The sequence below is a fragment of the Zeus faber genome (genome assembly GCF_960531495.2).
Source record: "Zeus faber genome assembly, chromosome: 11".
In the NCBI taxonomy this organism is placed as follows: domain Eukaryota; kingdom Metazoa; phylum Chordata; class Actinopteri; order Zeiformes; family Zeidae; genus Zeus; species Zeus faber.
The window spans coordinates 14,466,796-14,481,653 of NC_137205.1; the positions used below are offsets into that span (position 1 = coordinate 14,466,796).

General features: G+C 43.8%; 1 long non-coding RNA gene across 2 annotated transcripts in view; it reads left to right on the forward strand.

Moving 5' to 3' along the window:
- The first annotated feature begins 349 nt into the window (after positions 1-349).
- Positions 350-14,858, forward strand: part of LOC307237452 — a 54,829-nt gene continuing 40,320 nt past the window's right edge. For both annotated transcript variants that reach the window (XR_013844407.1, XR_013844408.1), the window contains exon 1: positions 350-400. This is a non-coding gene — a long non-coding RNA (uncharacterized lncRNA). The remainder of the gene's footprint in view (positions 401-14,858) is intronic.

Genomic DNA, 14,858 nt, shown 5'->3' on the forward strand with positions numbered 1-14,858 from the left:
TGTCTATCTATCCGTCTTTATCCATCTTTCTATCTGTCTGTCTGTCTGTCTGTCTGTCTGTCTGTCTATCTCTATCTATCTAAATAGTTTCAATAAACTTAGCATATAAGCAGAATATAACTGGCTTACTAGCAAATGCTGAATCATAATATAATAATAATAATAATATAATATAATAATATAAAAATATAATAATTTGTACTTTGTACTATATATTCATAGTATAAAGTACCTACATAATATATATGTACTAATATATTAGCGCGTAAAACCAAAACAATCACAGCGTGGCAGCGTTGCGGGGGCGTGTCCTGCGGCGTCATCGCCGTAACCGGAAGTTACCGAGGGTGACAGCTTCTGTCAAAATCCTCCAAATCCCATCCTGCACAACGAAACAAAGGTGAGACCAGAGCCGAGACAAACTTACTCGGCGCACACGGACAACACTCGCGGAGCTTTCCGACAGAGCGTTGCGTGTGTGTTCCGAATCGCGAGTTTGACTGAACGCCACCAGCGCAGGGCTAACTCTTAGCCGCTAGCTAGCAGACGTTAGCTCGCTGGGTCGCCGCTGAGGGCTCAGCTCGTCAACCCGCGCGGCTCTCGAGTGGAAAAGTTGTCGAATTTGTTTTTTTTAATGCTCTCGTTACGGGTGCGGTTGGGGCGCCGGGGGGCGGCCCGACGCGTCCATTTGGGGTAAGATTATTATTATTGTTATTTTTTTTTTTTCCAAAGACATGCAAGATAAGGAGCCTGCTCCCAAAGCAACCTGTTTCGACACGCCGTCCAAGTACCTCAACATCCTGCCAAATAGGGATCCCCCCCCCCCCCCCCCCTTACTTTGTGTATGCAGCGTAAAGCAGAAATAACAAGGAGCCAGGGCAGTGGCTGCCCTGCAGAACCAGGCCGGGCTCCAGATCATGCCCATTCAACTACATTCTGTTTGGGGACAGATTCTCAACTTGTTACAGGTTTTTTTTTTTTTTTCAATGTAATTTTTTTTTTTTTTTTTAATCTTCCTGAAACAGTGTCAGTCAGTCACTAGTCAACTAGTCAAACAGTGTTTGACTAGTGTACACTAGTGTACACTAGTCAAACAACGAAAAAGAAAATGCACACGGACCAACAATTTAAAATCTTACAGCTGTATATCGGGGTATTGCTATGTCATATTGTTTTATACTGCCTCTGCATAGCCATAGGTTTTTTTGTTTTTTTTAAAATTACTCACAACTGTCAGATGTATCTCACATTAATCTAACTGTGTAGAACAAAGCTCTTGTAACTTTGCCAGCCGATCAATGTATGTTTTCCCGCCCATAACCCATTGCGTCACACAATCTAGTAAATGTTTTCTCACAGTATCAAACCACTGTATATCGGCCACAGCCGATTACAGGACACTTAGTCAAAAAGTAACGAGGAAAGGGGTCACCTGAGACAGATAGGTCAGTGCAAGTAGGTTTCAGGTGTTGTCGGAACAGATGGGTCTTAAGTCTGCACATGCCAGACCATTTTAATTAAATTCCATTAGTTTGACAGAAAGTCAGTGAGATTTCAAACATGATTGGAGAAGATGGCAATGGGTGGGGGCAACATGTAAAACTGCCTTTTTTTTGGAGGCCATTTAGTCATATTTTAGTATTTCTTTTAAATTTATTGCAAATGTACCCTATTCAAAGGGACAATCTACATTGAAGTCCAGGCCGTCTTGATCGTGTTGAGGAAGCTCAGATTATGGCTTCAGACTAAAACTTAGCGATACATGCATTTAAGATAAGATAAGTTAATACTTGTCTTACTTACTTGATACTTTATTAATCCCCAAAGGGAAATTCCAGTGTTGCAGCAGCAATGACATGCATGACAAAACACACATAATTTATAAAAACACATGTTTTTGAATCAATTACTGTGTGTGTGTATGTATGTATGTATGTATGTATGTGTGTGTGTGTGTGTGTGTGTGTGTGTGTGTGTGTGTGTGTGTGTGTGTGTGTGTGTGTGTGTGTGTGTGTGTGTGTGTGTGTGTATATATATATATATATATATATATATATATATATATATATATATATATATACACACACACACGCGCATATACATATGTGTGTTATTTGCATCTGGACACGGTTTCCTGCGGCTGTCTGTGGAGTAACCTGGCTCAACACCATTCACTCTGGACAGCTGGTGGAAACACTATGTTATCAGTAATACAATGTTTATGCTCACTGGGGTGCAGGCCATGCAACAAGTGACAGAAAAGGCAGACTACAACAGGAAATTATTTGAAAAAAGCAAAATGGCAAATTAGTGTACTTTCCTGTGTGTGTGTGTGTGTGTGTGTGTGTGTGTGTGTGTGTGTGTGTGTGTGTGTGTGTGTGTGTGTGTGTGTGTGTGTGTGTGTGTGTGTGTGTGTGTGTGTGTGTGTGTGTGTGTGTGTGTGTGCGCGCGCGCGCCTTTGACTGGTGGCCAGAGGGGGCCTTGGTGATTGGGTGTACTGGCCTTTGGGTATCTTGCTGTGGGACACCCCCGGCTGTACCAGTGCTGCATTTCTGCTATGCCAGCATTCTGTTGATTAGTATATTTGTGACCTGACTTGTAGCCTAGGGCAGACACTTATTCTTTTTTTTTTTTTTAATTATTATGTTGTCTTTTGTTGTTATTAGGTTAGTTTCTTTCACAGGGACGGTGTATATTAACAAACATTACAGTAAATATGCCAGAGTAAGCCAAAGGGAAATTTTCATCTGTAGTCCCTTGCTGGATGTTTCTTTGGCGCCCTTTATGGGATCTTTTATTATTCTTGTGAGTAAACCTATTGTTGTGGTTTTGAAATTGTTTTTTTATTAATATTTCTAATCCTCTTTAGTCTTACAGCTTTTAGGTGTAATTATGGTGTTATTAACTTGCTGTATTTTATGTGTTTTGTTTATGAGCTTAGAAAACACTTTAAGTCCCTGTTTAGAAAAGGGTTGTAGAAATAAAGTTATTATTATCATTGATATTTATTTTCAGTGCTTATCAGATTGCTTAACACTATCTTAATTTTCTTGCTGGCTATGTGAACAACCTGCCATGTCCATCAAAAATCATCTTACATCTTACTCTGATCCATATGGCTTCACCTGTAATGATAAATGATTTGCCAACACTGTGCTTATCTTTTCCGCAATAAGACATTAGGGACACAAGAATTGCCGACATACTTCTTCCCACTTTACCCAAGTTTGAACAGGGCTAAGTTCCAAAATAACACATTATGCTTGTGTTGTTAACAAGATTACTTTGGAGTGCGTAGGACAGATGGAGTTTATTGCAGCGAGCACGCCGCAACATGCAAACCATCATTAGACAGGTGGCCAGTCTTTAGACTTCCGCCTGGCAGTTGGTGGGATACCATCTCCTGAGTTTTTATTAAGACTGTGGTGAAGGAGATGAGTCCACTTGTCTTCATTTGAGAGTGCTGACCTTGTCACAGCACTGGTGTAGCCTTTAAAGAACATTCAGATTTAAACTCTACTTAACCATGCATATTGCATTGCATCACGCCTTCGCTCCTAGTGTATTAAATCTACTCGGTGAGATGTTCTTCATGTGCAACCATGCTGAAGTTTAGACACCCCCCTCCTCCCCCTCCAACCTTCATGCACTCCAGGATGCAGTCATTTGGTTTATTTACGGGAGGTACTTCTGTAACTGTTGGGAATAGGCTAGCAGCCAGTCGAAACACACAGTGGAGGCCAGGCTAATAGAATCTGACAGGAACGGAGTCATAGAGGCCGCTCAGGCATCGTAAAGCTGTCGCTGTTTAAGCCCCCAAATTTGTCGCTATTACTGGCTTGCTACTCCTTGCTTCATGGGCATAAAGTTGTGAGGGAAAGTGTGCCGGGTGTGCGTACACACAGGCATGTGTGTTCATATGAGTGCATACCTATAAATGATTCAGCATGAAATAGAACGTCTTGTCTTTAAATACATATTAAATATATTGGATGTCATACTGGCATTAGACTAGCTAAACAGGGAGGAAATTTGTATTGTAAATTTGCTCATAAACAGATCAAAACTCTCATAATAATGCTGGCACCATATCTCAAGCTGGCTATGATGCATATTGATACACATTTGGCATTGACAATATGTTTATGATATTCATAAACATCTCTTGCCAATTTCCTAGCGTTCTAGTTAAGGTTGTTTTACATTGACTTTTACAGTAACAAACAGCACTCTTTATTCACAAATCTAGACTCTATTCTCTAAGGTTATTTAAGGTTTCTTAAAGAAACTTTCCCTTTTTTCTTTCAACCCAAGTCCCATTGAAATGTCTTGCATAAAATAGAGTTGTACACACCATATAGACGTGTACTGTGCAAACGGAATTTGTCCGATTTGGTTTGCCGTATGCACTCGTGGAATTACAAATGAACAACACTTGTCAAGCTGAAATAAATACAAAAATAAATCTGACTATATATCAATCTTTTCCTATAAAGAAGACAGCATGGGTTTTATTTCATATCAGTGGAAAAGCCCAGTGTAACTATATTGGAGCCTGACAAAAATACATAAGCACATATATAATGGTACATATCTTGAAACAAAAATTGTGTGTTCAATTATGGTCTTTTCAGCTCTGTTTTAATCCGAGACAAAGTTTAATATCACCTAGGTTTGAAAAAAATAACTCTGTTAACAACCCGCTCTGAATGCAAAACCCACATTACCTTGTGTGTGACTCTACCCATAGATACGGGTTCAGTGAGGGAGCCGGAGACTTTCGGGCAGTGAGGTGTCGACACAGCAGGGTTTTATTAAAGGTATACAGTGCTCCAGACTTAACTTTTTCTAGTAGTGGCACTGGTGCTCCCTACTGAATATTTTAGGAGCACCCGCACAAAACTTTGGAGCGCCACTGAAATCGACATACAACGCAACACATTCATATTTTTTTTATCTTAACTGTATTACTGATAAATGCTTTGGTAATAAATAGACAATTCACAGAAATAACAATGTGCTGTTTTATTTTAAAGGAAAAAGTCACAAAGTGAAGTAGTTCTTCAACAGAAAAAAACATTAAGTAGTGCTTTTTTTTTTTAAACATAGACACCAATTAATAAATGAACAAATGTAAACATAAGGTATGTGGTCAGTACATTACTGTTCAGTGTTCTACACTTCGAATTGTAAAAAAAAACATTAAGTAGTGCTTTTTTTTTTTAAACATAGACACCAATTAATAAATGAACAAATGTAAACATAAGGTATGTGGTCAGTACATTACTGTTCAGTGTTCTACACTTCGAATTGTAAAAAAAAAAAAAAAAAGATGTCCAAATCTGAAAATGTACTTTCGAAAAAAATATGTGCTGTTTCAGTAGAATTTAACTTTTAATAAAAATGTTGCGAGGAGAGGTCCACATGCATCCCCTTTGTGAATGTGAATTAGCTTAGTCTGTGCGCCACTCTGTGCGCTCTATTTCTTTTCTCCGCCAGCTAAGCAGGTGCAGGGACAGCTTTATGCTCATATAAAAAAAAAAAAAAAAACGTTTAAAAAAAAAAAATAAAAAAAACCCCAAACAGACGCAGTGTTCTGGAAGACGCTCCGTCTGGACTCTACAGGTGTTCCGAGCTCTTCCAGCAGCACATGCCCCGCACAGTGATCCGCAGCCCGTGACGGAGCAACCGGGTCTCACCGGGAGACAGCGCGGAGGTTCGGTCAAAACAATCGCTTAATTAGCTTTTCTTTTTTTTCCATTTTTTTGGGCCACTTTCTGAAATCTCCCGACAAAAGATAAAGCTTTAGCACTAAATGAAAGGAACAAATTGTGTAATTATACGGGAGAAAAGAGCCATCCTACCTCCCCTAACCTGAAGGGAGAGGAGGAGGAGGTGATGGTGGCCTACACTGCCCAAAATTTGGTCAAATTGTAACTTTTTATAATTGACATTATAATATATTCAAAACGTATGTTTTTTTTGTTTTTTTTCAGAAGGAATATTCGAACGTGATCTTTGGCCAATGTTGACAGCCCTATTGGTTAGATTGTCTAACTTTTAAAAAAAAAGGCAGCTGATTTGAAAATTGCTTTCCATTACATTGCGATGTCGGTTTGAATTAGATTAATCGTTCAGCCCTTCCGGCCGTTCCCCTCCAGGCCGGGGAGAGGGCCGGGGTCTCACCGAATCCCACGTGGGTCCTGGGGCTTGGACACAGTGGAACCCCAGACATTCTCCTCCGGGGCGCTGGGACGGGCTGGGTGCCTGGCCAAGCCTGTGTGGGTCCTGGGGCCTGATGCGGGGCGGGTCCTCCTGCCAGCTCCTGCCTGGTGGCGGCAGGCTGGCCGGTGGTCGTGGCATGCCCGGCACCTCCTCCTTCCTGTGGCGCTCCTGCCTTCCAAAGACGGTGGGGGTGCGGTGGCCCACGCCTCCGGGCACTGGGCCCCTGCATGTGGTGCAGGGGCCCGGTCGGACCCGGTCCTCCCTTGAGACGGAGGAGAGGGAGACCCAGAGCCAGGGGCCGGAAGCTTTGCCGGCCGCTGTGGGTCTGCCCCGTCATCACGGGACCTCACGTTGGCGATGAAGCGGTCCAGCTGGCAGCGGTCGTGCTCAAGCTCAGCATTGCGCAACAGCAGCCAGCAGTTAGTGTCCAGTTCTCCTTCCATGGTTCCTGTTTAGGTGCCACTTGTGGTGACTCTACCTACAGATACGAGTTCAGGGAGAGAGACTTTTGGGCAGTGAGTTGCTGTCACGGCGGGGTTTTATTAAAGGTATAGGAAACAAAAAGGCTCACTGGCCAGAACGAGAACATAAAACCAAATTTTATTGATCGGCATCAGGGACATGTCTGCTGCACCACGCGATCCCCACTTCAATAAAAAACAACACATATGAAAGCTCTTCTAGCCAGCTACGGCCAATCAGCTCTAATGAGGCTGATTAGGCGGACCCGGTATAGCTGCGGCGCGGCGGGAAGAAGCGAGGGCCCGCCCCCACCCCTACCCCCACCTCCCCAGACCATGGCTTAACCATGTCTGCCACATAACTATTTTAGTCCTGCTGCTATCCTAATGCTTATATATGTGACCTTAGTTTACTCTTCAATTACCTAAAGTCTTGAATGTGTGTGTGTGTGTGATCATCACAATACATTACAATTAGGCCCACATTTTTACATTAAAAAAAATATTAACATGCATTAAAAATTAATAATCCAATAAGCCTCTTGCCTATTTAGCCAGAATCAAAATAGTCACATCAATGCGCCTTTGCAGCCATTTACATCGGCGACTTCAAAAGCAGCTTGGTTCGAGTTTGTTTCATTGGCAATAAATATTGACGTGTTTAACATCAGGATGAGATTATTGTTTTTTCAACTGCTAATCTCAACACCAAAATTGGGAGCGTATGAAGGCCTACTTACCACAAAAAAAAAACAAACACCCTTTAAATGATGTGGCTTAAGAAGAAGGTTATTCCTCACTCTGCTTGTTGCTTCTAAAGGAAGGCAACAAGTATTGAATTAGTTTGCATGAGAGGAAAGAAATGGAAATATGGATTGGGGTTGCGAATGCCCGCAAGTCTTATTGGCTGTTTGGGATATTGGAGGATGAAACACATTTTCTGTGTGCATCAGTGTGTGAGCGATGCAGACAGGGCTGGAATCGAATAGTTTTCCACTGATCCCGCACGGAGTCGCTTTCCAATAACAAGTGGCGAGCAGTAGTGACACAGATGAAGTGGATGTTTTAAGAGGAAAAGTAATCTTAAAGAGGAGCCCGGCCGTTCAACCTCTTTACAGCCAGTCTCTTCCACCGTCGCTCCTCCAACACGGCTTTCCGTCTCCGAGCCAAACCCTCAACCGGCCATCTGCTATTAGACGTATTTAAATCATGCATGCGTGCTGAGCGTGGCAGGAGAGTTATGTGGGTTCTTATGGGTCGAGCCGGTCAGGTCCCCCCTCTCTCTCCCAGGCTGTGCAGAACTGACCTCTGACCCGCGTGGAAGCCGCCTGAATACGAATGAAACACGGTGGGTTAAAAATGTCACGGGCCCTGAAGTCACATCCAATTGCGCTGATATTCTCTGACATTTTAAGCCCGGACCAGAGTGGCTCGGTGCAGCCCTTCCCGGCCTGATAGTTTGATAATTAAAAGTCGGTTACGCTCCCAGATATACAGTACTCTGTTTTGCTATTTTAGAGAGGAAATTGTTTTTAGTTTTTTTCTGAGGTGAATGATGATGGAGCAGATATGATGTGCGAATTAAATACCAAAGGGCATTCAAATCCTAATCTGTGCGTAGTTTATCAGAAAAAAATGCAGAACCTACAGTGTTGGAACCAGGGAGAGATACTGAAGTACGCCGGGCTCATTGTTTAGTTGTCTGATGGCCAACACAACAACCTCCAGTTTGTGGGAAAACTAATAGTTGTCCAATTCTGAAGTTTAAGTTGGAAATTTGTTTCCCAATGCTGCGCAAATCACAAGACACCCAGAGCTAATACTATTACAGTTTGAATAGGGCTTTAGTTGTATGAAGTTTTGTTCATCGGTACTATGGTTGAATTATATTGATTATTTTTATGAATCGATTACACAATTGTTAGTTCGATGCTTTTTTTGCAAATGATGCCACCTTTTTGTGCTTAGATGAAATACCACCATAGTGACAGTCATTTAAATATTTAATTTATGTATCAGACAGAATTTGCTGTGTGAAATATTGTCGTAATGCGCATCAGAAACATGGCATACTGAACGGTTGGTAGCAATTCCCATTATGTGTCAGATAAATTGAATAGATATTGAATCGAATCGTGAGATCCCGCCCAATCCCCAGATATAATTCATTATTACCCTCTGACTGACGATACAATTTATGAATTGATTGTAGAAGTAAATAAAGCAAAATCAGTGAGATAAGATTTCAGAATTTGAGTTAAAATAAAATGGTTCCTGTTCCATGTTGTTCATTTGCACCATAAAGGTGAAGCCCTACAGCTCTAGAATGTCACACCATGTTATGTATTAAATGAAATTAGCGAAGGGTAAATTCTACATGCCACAGATTTAACAGACACGACATCATGAAAATCCTATAATCCTATAACATCTGAGTTAAAGCGATAAGCGGTAGGTAATATACTGGAAATTCATCAAAAATGACGCGGCAAATAAAATTTTTTCTCCAATTGCAGATGCTGGCGATATTATTCAAAATTATAGGACAATCTCCCGACCAGTTGTGCCAGGGTTTAAAATTGAGCGTGAAGACAGAGATCTGGTGGAGAGAGCGAGAGAGAGAGAAAGAAAATAGCGGCCATAAAATCAATAGTTCATACCGTTCTGAAATTGAAGGTTGGGTGTTAGTTTTTTTTTTTTTTTTTTTTTTTGTCTGAAAACCGGGCATAGAGCGTAGAATATGAAATTACTTTGGCGAAGGTCTCTCATGTGAGCAGCACTATTGATTCTTGTGGCCTTGGTCCAATTATGGTTCAGTGTTATTTTTTTATATATCTTTTGTAAACTTTTTGTCAGAGGTGCACAGCAGCCTTTACCGACCTGGAGGTCATGCTAGGGTTCTGTCTATCGGTCTGGCCTCTCTGTCCGACAAAAAATATGACTGTTTTTTAAAATTTATTATAATTAAAAAAAAAAAAAAAATCCATCACCACAACCACATCGAGATTGCGCCTGGGAAATAGTCAAAAAAGTGATGTACAGATCCCCTACCTCCCTAAGGACACAGCTGCAAAATGGCAGATTTCTCCACCTGGTACCCTCTGTGAAGAGATTCTCTGGCAATACAACATAAAGTGAAAATTATCGTGTGTGTGTGTGTGTGTGTGTGTGTGTGTGTGTGTGTGTGTGTGTGTGTGTGTGCGTGTGCGTGTGCGTGCGCCTGCAAAAGGATTGGCCCTGAGTCAATGCATGGACAGAAATGGCGTTTTGGTGTGTGTATGTGGCTTTTATATGGCCTGTCTTAGTGTGGCTATGTCTTAATGTGGATATACTCTATGTGTGTGTGTGGGTCTGTGAGTGTTATTGAAGTAGACTAGTTGCGTGAAGGTCCTGTACTGGCTGCAGTTTGAGGTGAGGTGGATTTTAAACCGCCTGGTTTGGCTGCTGCTGTCAGAGACTAGCAAAGAAATTGCAGCTGTTATGAAGCTTTTCCCTTTGGTGAGGGATTTGGAGGGTGAAATAGTCTGTTTTTATTTTTATTTTTCGCCGCTGTCCCTGCTGCTGACACTGCTCCCTTCCTGCCCCAGTCTGGAAGCGAGAGGACCGAGCTGTTATCCGCCACGACAGCAACCATCCCTCTTCCTTTCTTTGTCTCCTGAGGTTTGGCTGACTCCGTTGGCAACGTGGAGCAGACTCTTACTTTCTTTCTTTCTTTCTTTCTTTCTTTCTTCCATCCCTCAGCACTACAATTACCCTCTGTCCCATCTCTCTCTCTTTCTCTTTTTTTCATCCCTTGCCTCTCTGTCTCTAAGCTCCGAGTCTCTCTCCAAGTAATGGGAGGCTCGTGCAATATGCTGCGTTCCCCACTTGAGTGTTAATGAGGCAGATGAATATTCATAAGGTGGAGGCCGACACCGCCATGTGGCGACAGCGTTGGGGGAGCCCGGGATGTTTGTGTGTACTGGGATTGTGGCGGCCACATTTCCATGGGAATTCATGACGCGGACTTGACTCCGGGAGCCTGTAGCCGGAGTTGGTATAGACTCCAGATGCACTTCCCTCGGTTTGTTTGCAGACCTGGGGAGAGGACACGCTCCCAAGGCCCCTCGTATCTGTAGCGGCTGCCGCCCCACGGTGGGGAGAGCCAAGGAACCTGCACGAGGAGAACCCCGCCATGTAGCTGCCCGTCACGTCTCCTCTTACATCTCTCTCAGGTCCCAGCTTGTAACAAAGAGCTGCCACGGGCCGTCTCTCCAGGGATCCTCGCTACCGCCCCCCCCTCCCCCCACCGCCCCTTCCTTCCACCCCTCTTCATCTTCCCGCTTGTGTGTTTTTCTTTCTTCGGTGTAGTCTGGCGTTTTCTTCCGGGGAACAGAATGTGCTGTGATGTGCGGAGCCGCCGGCACCATTTATGTTGAAGGACATGTAAGAAAGTCCCTAAAAGGTCCTTGTTTTTTTTTTTTTTTTGTTTTTAAATTTTTATTCTGCGGTAAAAGGCGATGTGTGCGCTCACGTCTGATGTGATGCCACGTCGCCTGCCGTACCCCGCACCCCCAGCCCCCTCCACCTCTGTGCGTTCATTGTCTGGTTTGTTTCTCTCCGTCGTCAGTCCCGAGCGGTTTCTCCCTCCCCTCCTCGGCACCCTCTCGTCTACGTTTCCCTATGCGCTTCTCCTCCATCGCTGCCTTCCTCTGGACCCTCCCGTGCCGTCCCTCTCTCTTCTGTTCCCGCAACCTGCTTCTCCCTGTTTCCTTCCTTCCTCCGCCGGATCTGTCTGTCCCTTGCAGTGTACGCCCAAAGGTGCTTCTTTGCCTCGTTAAACAATGTGCGGAATCTTTGATCTCCCACCAGCCGTTCCCCCTGTGTATTTTTGTGTTTATCAACATTGAGTGTCTTCGTCTGCAGCAGCGGAATGCAGTGTTTCCCCTATATGCACCGCGCAGCTACTGAAATATGACCGCCACTGCTGAATTTTACTAGAGGAGAAAGGAGTGGAGAGGGCTCTGCCTTAGCTCTTTAGAAACTATAATAGCGCCAAATAAAATGTTATTTTGCGCTGTGGATGCTTCATATCCAGGTCAATTCACACACCTGTGAGTAAAGCATATAAACAAGAAACTTTGCACTTTACTCATGCAACTTCACGTGAGTATTGCGCAGCAACGTTACAGCAAATGCAATCATTCGATAGGAATACATAAGGAAACACATATCTGGCAAATAAACAACATTTTAAAAACGCTTAGTTTTGGTGAAAATATTCCCAAAGACAGTTGGTATTCCACATGCTCTGATTCTTCTTCCTGGAGGTGGGCCTTATTATGCGCAAGGGCCACTATGACGCGGCAAAGCTGTCAATCACAAAGACAACTGACAGATTCCCTCACCCGCCGCTCTGTCCTTCCCATCTTCTTCCTTCTTGTTTTTTGAAATGTATTTATTTTTTATAATTATTATTTTTTTACTTTGGAACAAGTGACAAAGTCTATATTATAGTCACACAGTTTATATCATTTGGATAGGATTCCCTTAAAGAAACGTCATCGCATGCGTTCGAAAATTTCCTCCTCCACTGCTGCAACTCCATCCTAGGGGAATGTATGTGTTTTGCATGTTGATTGTGTACTGTTTTTACGGTGAAACCTTTCATTTGTGAAGGCGGATCCAGTGAGTCGCGGTGGTGGAGGGAGGGAGCGAGGGAAGGAGGGAGCGAGGGAGGGTGGGACACACATACTCTCGCCAGGTAGGGCTTTATTACCTCAAAGCCTGCAAGGCCACAGCGACCCGTCCATCTTTATCATTTCCCCCCGCAGATAGACACACCCCGGTCACTGCCACTAGACCCACCTCATGCGTCTCCATTACGCAATGATCGCCGAGGTGTGTGGCGAGTTTGTTCTTGTTCTTCAGTGCTCTTCTAGTGTTAAGGTGTTATGAGCGCGAAACAGGTTGGTTGTCTGTATAAAAAATGTTGGGATGGCTTACTTACTTTGCCGCACGGTGGCGCTGTGCATTGCCTCCTTCATTGGTCCTGGGTTCGATTCCGGCCTGGGGCGCTGTTGGCGCTGTGCTCTGGCGGGTTATCTCCCAAATAGGAGCCTTTCTGTGTGGAGTTTGCATGTTCTCTCCGTGTTCACATGGGGTTTCCTCCACCTACCATCAGTAAAGACCCCCACCAAAAACATGCACACATCACCATCGTCTGACCAGCGATGGTACCAGGTCCCCGGGCGTGTCGACGAATGCTGCCCACTGCTCCTGGCTGCCCCCCCTGAGGAAGGACAAGCCAGGATGGGAGAAATGCAGAGGCCTCATTTCACCGGCCACCACTCAAAAAGCATGTGCGTGTGTATGTGTGTATACATATGCACGTGTTGTAGTGCGGTGTGTCATGTGACGAATAAAGATTCTTCTTCTTCTCGTTGTGCAGGTGATTTTTGCCACCTCGGTCAGACTCAGATAATTTCACAATGATTGTTTTAGCCATATGATGTGAATCATGATTATTGAAATTGTAGCTTATACTGTAACTTACTCTCGTGGTTAATTTAGACAACAGAGTTGTGATTGCAATACTTGGATGTCATGACGATACACGTCTGCTGCAGGACGACCAGTAATGATATCGATTTATTTTCAAGCCGTACCACTGTATGAAGGCCATTGTCTGACAGGCAAGGACACTTGTCCCCTCCGTCTCTTTGTTTGTCGTTCTAGCCATCCTCTGTGTCTTTCTTGTCTTGTCTCGGCCCAGGTGCCCCGCTACTCTCCTCAGCCTACCAATGATCAAAGCCCCTTTGAGGCTCCTGAGTGGTCCGTGGGTGGATAGTGATCTGATGATGTGTGCTCGCCTTAAAAGAGCCCCCTCCACTGATGCGTCTCCTGTGTGATTAGACGGCTTGTGACAGACGTAGTCCGCTCCATCAGCTCACATTAAGCCCCCCCGTGTGCTGTCGTTTTCATCCCTGAATGTCGCACCTTTCCCACCAGCCATCAATTATCAGTGATTACGTTAGTGTCAGAGTCTTTAGCGGCTGGTCTGAGCCACCTCGCTCCCCTACCACCCTCCACCCACACCCCCCTCTTCTTCTTCCTCCTCCTCCTCCTCCTCCTCCTCCTTGAGGCCCAGAAGCTGGACCATTGGGTGGGGCCGGCTTAACATTCAGTCAAGTTTAATCTTCTATCAACAGAAGCCATGCTCATACACCCTCTCTCACACACACACACACACACACACACACACACACACACACACACACACACACACACACACACATACACACACAAGCAATGGTACAGTGGGCTCACAGTTTGGTATGTATCACGGTTTTAGGGCCATGGTAACGGTAATGTTTTGGTATCTTTATATTTAAGAAAAAAATGTTTTTATAGTAGTCTGCCAGAAGTTCTTCTGATTGGAGGGAAGGTGTCCAGGATAGTGGATAAATCATATATTAATTTCCGTTTATTATTGATGTATTTAATATTTAAAAAATGTTTCACGATTAAAAAAAAAATCGAAGCAGTAAATAAACAGTATTTTTCACACATAAATAATAATAGTAAAATCACTTATTGAAATAAAACCACAAAGTCAGACCAGTACATGTGTGCCTTCGCTTCGTGAACCTGACGTGACAGTGGGTGCGGTGCGCTCCTTTTCAGCCCGGGCACCTCTCGCTGAGGGAGGAGCTTTAGGCTGCCTCTTACATAGAGGGGGGAACATTTGCCAGCAGCAGGAGACGGCAACTTAAACAAACAACACGACATAAAACTGTAAAACTGTAAAACAAAACAAAAAAATTGAATCATCACCCAGCTAAACTCTGTTCCCTTCATTCATACAAAAAAGTCAAAAAAATTGTTCAAGAGAAGTCCATGATAAAGAATGACACGGCCATCACAGGGTTTTTTTCTACACTTTGATTGATTGCACTCTTTACAAAAACATTTCTCTGTAGTTTTATCACATGTTTCTATGGAAAAGCCTTGAGTAGCTGCGCGCAGTTGAAAAGAAATAGACCTCTCACACAGAAATAGAGTTCCCCCCACAGACCCCCACCGACCCCCCACGGACCCTGCAGGGACCCTGCATGACTGATGTGGCCAGGAGAGCCGCAGCAGTGGATTCAATAGTAAGCAGCACTTACTGCACGCTGCGCCAACGCGTCC